Source organism: Rutidosis leptorrhynchoides, chromosome 8, assembly GCF_046630445.1.
Source record: "Rutidosis leptorrhynchoides isolate AG116_Rl617_1_P2 chromosome 8, CSIRO_AGI_Rlap_v1, whole genome shotgun sequence".
In the NCBI taxonomy this organism is placed as follows: domain Eukaryota; kingdom Viridiplantae; phylum Streptophyta; class Magnoliopsida; order Asterales; family Asteraceae; genus Rutidosis; species Rutidosis leptorrhynchoides.
The window spans coordinates 352,758,144-352,764,820 of NC_092340.1; the positions used below are offsets into that span (position 1 = coordinate 352,758,144).

Genomic DNA, 6,677 nt, shown 5'->3' on the forward strand with positions numbered 1-6,677 from the left:
GACATAGACATTTGTGTGTCTATTACATTTTTAATTTATATTACAGTTATAATTATAATTATATATTATAATTTAATATACGACATTCTAGCTACAAAGTCCGTATTTGACAGTCGGTGCATGTACAAGGATTAAAGTCTACTTCAATTATAAAAGAAAAATGAAAACGACAAAGCTTGGTTTGGTGAAATTTTATTGTTATATCCTGAGTTAAAAAAAAAAAAAAAAATTAATATGGTGACAAATAAACAATTTTGGGTTACAGAGTTATTTTACTATGTAACCATTTGCTTCATTGAATCAGTTAAACAATGTTATACAATCTATCACACAATGATACAAATTTTCACCCTATTATGTAACAAGTCAAATTCACCAATAGCAAAACTTTATTATTTTCTCTTTCTATCATTCTCACTTTCTTTATATTTTATTGGTACACTTAACAATTCTCTTCTTATTCTTAAACATCGAAATCTTAGAAGGTCTTCCAGAAGCCCATGAGTCATAATAGTTGGCCCGTACTATATTATATAATTTTGTAGCCCATAATGCTACTACAAAATCCGAAATTCAAATACATAGAAAGAGCAACCTTAAACACAATTCTCACCACTTTGCCTGTCACTAGATTATACCACATGCATCTAAGTAAAAATATTCATTCTTTCTAATAGCCTAAATATGTAAAACTTATCTGTCACTAAACATAAATTTCCATACATACGATCCTTAGTGAAAAATAAGATCATATTCCTTAACACCATCAACTCCAAAAATCCCAAAATGTTTCTCATATTCATTTCCATTTTTCTCATTCTCATCAAACCCCCCAAACAAAAAAACCTCAACACCAACCCCAGGCATTTTTGGTGTACCAACATTATTCAAACTTCTTTTCACAACATTTCCATTATAAGCCAATGCATTTTCTCCACTCGCCACGTCACCATCCGCAGTGGGCCACCCTGTTTCGGTCACCACAATCGTTATCCCACCAAACCCTTCTCTTTCCATCGCGTATCTAAACGCATCATTCGTTTGATCAAACAAGTTATCGTAAACCAAACCTTGATCATTTACAACACTTCCTGATCGAAACAAAGCAGAATCTAATGATACGGATTGTTGGTTGTTTATGTAACTAAAGTAAGGGTATACGTTTACCATTAGTGGCGATGAAGTGTCACGTAGGAATTGAAGTAAACGGGTCAAATCGGGTAAGATGTTTGGGTCGAATGATGATGATGATGGAGGGTAGGAATTTTGATAGAATTGAAGCTGCTTGTGCTGATGAAATCTTGATTTTATCAGATAAGTTAAGAGACTGTAAAGCTCGATGGAGGTTAAGAATTGAGGGAATAACATGTGGTGTGTAAAATGGATCCTTCAAAAATATTTCATTTCCAACAACTAAATATCTGTTAAGCAACAAATAAAAAAAAAACAAATCATGAAACTACAACAATTTAAATAACGGAAGTCTGAAACTATAATAAAACCTCAAATGAACTTTAAAATATGAAAACTGTAATAATTTAATGACAACTGTTAGATTGTGGGAAACAAAACTCTTTTTTATTCATCGTAATTAGCGGCTTGAAATCATATACGTAGTATATTGTATAAAATTAGTACTCCGTACTAATTAAGGAGGTAATTACCTGAGCTTTAGAAAGCTCCTGAAAAATTATAAAAAGCTGGTTAAGTATATTTTTAGCGAATTATTAAAAATAAATCAATGGAGCGTTTGATAATCAAAATGATTAAGCTTTTGAATGATTAAAAATCTGAATTATTAAGGTTTTGGATGAATTTAACATCCGAATGAAAATAATCGGTTTGATAAATTGAATGATGTAAAATAATCATATTAACCTTTACATGAATTAATAAAGGCATTATTTGTTTGATAAATGTTATACATATCAATGACGGATGCTGTTAAAAGAAAACAGAACTACTTAATGGTTAAGACAATTTTTCCCCTCTGAATGTTTCAATATACAGTTTTTGTTGTTCAACATCATTTGTCATTCACTAGTTTCAAACAAACACGTTAAATTTTAAATGATTTAACATTAACATTTAATGTTGAATAATCTCTTTCCGTTCTCGATCACAAACTAAAATTAGACTTATGGCTTATTTATGCTCTAATTGACAAAACTTATTAACCATCAACAATGAGTTCTTAAACATTACCTTATTTGATCCGCGGGTACATGAGCGAATATATTAAATTGAAGCCAATCTGCAGCCGTAGCTGCAGTGCCACCAGCAATTGTAGGTAGATCTTCATTGGGGACACCAATTGTGAGTTGTATTCCGGTGCCGGAAAACGGTTGCAATGACTCCGCTTGAGGGTTAAATAATCGAACACTTGAGATTCCGTTCGTGTTGATGAGGTTCACGACATCAATGGGTGGTGGAAGATTGTTAGCGACACGACCGTAGCATATTCCGACAGGTACAGCACCTGCAACGAATGGAGGGAAATATGTAACAATAATGCTTTAAAGGTTTGTACATTGTGTATAAAAAAGTTGTACGCTTACATTTCATTGATTAACTTTATAGTTTGAGATAAATAATTTTATTTGAACAAATTAATGACATTAATTTAATACGAAGATAGTGATGAAAGTGTACTCATAGTATACAACAATAGAGTATTAGGCCCGTATGAATACTAATACTAATGTACTAATTACTATTCCGTATTACTAATTACTACTCGTATTACTTTACTAATACTAATACTAATAGTAATAATAAAATGTTAAGATGTATTATGCAACATATTGAGAAAATTGTATGTTTAATTCAACCAAATGAAAGATAATTTACCTGAAAAGTGAAAGAATACGGTAAGTGTGTATAGAGAGATGATAAGATGATGTATAATACTTGTATAATTTATCATTTTACTGAGGCTTTGAAAAGTAGGTTGATTTTAGTTGAACTTATTTATAGGTGATTATATTTTCTACTAGTATTATATTTTAATAAGTTGGTTGCTTTAAAAAAAAATGTTTTTGCTCGTATTATATAAAGAAAAAAAAAATGGGGTGTGTTATTTAATATTTCGTACTTTATTAAAATGATGCACGGTTTAATGCATAAATAAAATGATTCGCGGTTTAATATTCATATATTTCACATTCATTTCTTTAATAAAGTGATTCACGGTTTAACTTTTTTTTTTTAGAACGGCAATTTGGCATCAAATCATCTCCTTTGCCACCCACACACCCGTTAGTAAGAAACTCCTTGCATCTATCGCGCAAAGCATACACGAGTGAAAGATACCATAGACACAACCTTGGAAAAAACTCTCCTATCAGGATTTGAACCTGCACTTATTTTTTCAAGGATACGGGTCCGAAACCAATTGAGGCATTTTACCACTCAGCCAATAGTTCGTTGATAATTCACGGTTTAATTTGAGAAAAAGATAAATGAAATTGAAAATATTTGATTTATTTGATTTATTTATTTATTTATTTTTTGATGTTTCTGAGTTTTTTTAAGGAGATAAAGGAAAAGACGTGAAAAAAAATTAAGTCTAACTATTTCTTCACTTCATTTCTTTTCTTTTGTTAAAAACTCTAGAATAGTAGTTGTTTCGATTTTACCTCTAAAATTTTCAAAACCGAACGAAACAAACATAACAAACTCAAGAAATCGAAAAATGAATCAATAAACACCTTATAAATATAATTAGGATACATGAATTTTGTATATACTCCAGTGTACTGTGTTCTGTTTATGTATAATTGATGGCTACTGGAACATGTATTTGTAAGTTTCATAGGTATTTTGCCAGTGGCGGAACTTGAATCCGGATACAGATAGAGCGGGTGTTAAAATTTAATAAATTTTTCATTTTCAGCAGAGGTAAATATTAAAAAAAAACCTTATTTTATAGTAAAATTATTATTTTTTTTAGTGTAATTTTTTCCCCCGTTAAATCCAGGTGGGGCGGATACCCCTTTGGAGTACACTATATTCCCCCAGTGTATTTTGCATTGTAGAGCTTATACTTTTGGTTACTTGGTTATATATAAGAAGTATATATAAGTCACTACATTCAATGAGTAGAATAATAAAGTTATCGTTCACAACGGACCAATTTTGTTTTTTAATTTAATTATAATAATCGCATAGATCTAATATTGGGCTTGCAGAAATGGTTTATCTTGCAAATGGTCGGTTCTCTAATCTCTATTATTTCCCCAAGAATGCCATGAACCAATATTGCCTTTTGTTGAACTTTCAAGATAAGAGCATTATTATTATATCGTAGATATTCAATCAAATATCAAATATGTTCGTATATTAGAACGTGAGGAGTGAGAAATTGTTGTTTTTAGAGTTTAATTTGGTTTTACGGAGAAATATGATTAAAAGTTGACAAAGTAAGTAATGTCAGGGTTAAATATTGAATCATTCAACATTCAGAACATTCAACGTGTTTGTTTCTTACCTAAAAATAACTTATGATGTTGAATAATTCAACATTCAGTACCGAACAATTCATAATTGAAATACTCTCATAAATATAAATATTAAGTATATAAATTTTCTACAATATTTCCTTCAAATCATTATTTAACAAACAAGTAAATTGAATTAATTAATTATTCAAAAAACACGTTAATAAGATAATTTAACCCATAGATATGGAGTATATTAAATAGGCTTGTCATAAGAGCTATGGTATATTTTGTGTTGGAGGTTGTTTAAACAAGTTAAAAGAACTAAAGAAGAATTGGTTGAGGTGATTCCGAGATGTATCAAATTCAAGCAGTATGTTTTAAAAGTGAAGAATACATGCAAGGTGCAGGCTGCTCCAAAGTTATGGGGTTTAAAATTGGAGAATGGAAGATTAAAGTTTAATAGTATTAAGTTTTCTTTCTGTATGAATTCTTGTATTGTGAGTAGCTAAATGTTAACTGCCTTGTTATTTCTTTATGAATTTTTGTATTGTAGGTAGCTAAATGTTAACTGCCATGTTAACTGCCTTGTAAAGATTCTTTAATTTTGTTATAGATTTAAAGGATTTTTATTTAGTTAGATATAGAAAAATTGCAGGTTGTTTCATTTTGTCTTTTTATAAGAAGAAGAAGAAATGACTATAAAGTAAATGACAATCTTATCCTCACTATCCTCACATGCATATGATTTAATTTAATGGAAATGATTAACGATTGTTAGTTACAGGAACTACCCAGTGGCGGAACATAGAGCAACCCAAAGGGGTATCCGCTCCCCTGGATTTAACGAGAAAATTTTTTTTACCAAAAAATAAGGTTTTTTTAGTGTTCGCCCCTGCTGACAATGAAAAATTTATTAAATTTTTAGACTCGCCCCCTCTGTAGTCTGGTTCAAGTTCCGCCGCTGGAACTACCGGTGTTATTTATGCAAAATACGGTGATCAACCATGTCTAAAAAGTACGAGGACGACTCGCGTAATCTAAGATAACTCACATGAACTAACCATGTAATTTTTTGTTTATTTTTATTTAGAAAAAGTGACACACTCTTGCCCCTACACACAACTTCTAAAGATTCTTTCTTTCCCTGTATCAAAAGGAAAGAATAATTTCAAGATAATCATCCATGCTTCGATATGTTTTTCTACCTTGTACTTTCATAAACTAAATAGAAAATAGAATAATAGATATATGTTTTTCTCTCTATATGTTTGCACATAAGATCCCTAATACTATGTTAGTTGCATACTTGCATTATATTTATCAGTTAGTTCATAATAAACGACGATAAAGATGTATAATGATCGTTACTTTCATAGCACATTGTTCCCTTCGAAAGTATTCTTTCAATTAATATGTTTAGGGATTTGATTCTTACATTTTTTATTCATTCAGATTTATAAGACATTGTTATTGTTTGGTGGGTACCTCATAGTCTCATACAGTCATACGATTGTAATTGGTTGTATATAGTTGATGACTCGGTCTATATAGCTAGTTCAAGTAGATTGATGAGTACACTTGTTGAGTTGTATATATCTATAAGTTTGTTTGTTACATAATATAACAGTTAAAATATAAACACTCTATGTATGGACTCATATAATGAGCTAGATACTCGTTTAAGTAAAAATGACAAAAGAATATTTCTTTATCCAACTCTTTAGTAAAGCAAAAGTCTCGCTATATTGGATTCAAAAACCCTACTACACCCCTCTTCATGATAACGCATTCTAGCCTATACAAAACCAACACATTCATTTGAACTTAGAACCACTAAACTAGATCGCTTCCTTACACATTTTGGCATCCATTTCACTACATAACCTAAAAACATATAAAATGTCACAACAAATGCCACCACAAATTCCTCAACAAATGCCACAACAAATGCCTGTTGTCTACCCGGTCACCGGCGATGTTCCAACTTCAAACACTTCATCAAATGGATCATACGGGTCGGTTTTCATTGTCCTAGCGGTTATTGTAACCATCTCCGCATTCGCTTGCTTTCTTGGACGTCTTTGCAATAAACGTCAAAATGTGGTAAAACCATCTACGCGGAGCCTTCCAACAAAAGAGAAAGATGTAAATCGTAACAATAAAAATAATAATAATAATGGATTTCAAACAAAAGACGGGGACATTGAGTATGGGTTCGATAAGAGGTTTGCTAGT

General features: G+C 30.9%; 1 pseudogene; it reads right to left on the reverse strand.

Annotated features, from left to right (window-relative positions):
• Nucleotides 1-732: 732 nt before the first annotated feature.
• On the reverse strand, nt 733-2,565 carry LOC139864624 (glucan endo-1,3-beta-glucosidase-like; annotated as a pseudogene).
• Between the last annotated feature and the right edge of the window lie 4,112 nt (nt 2,566-6,677).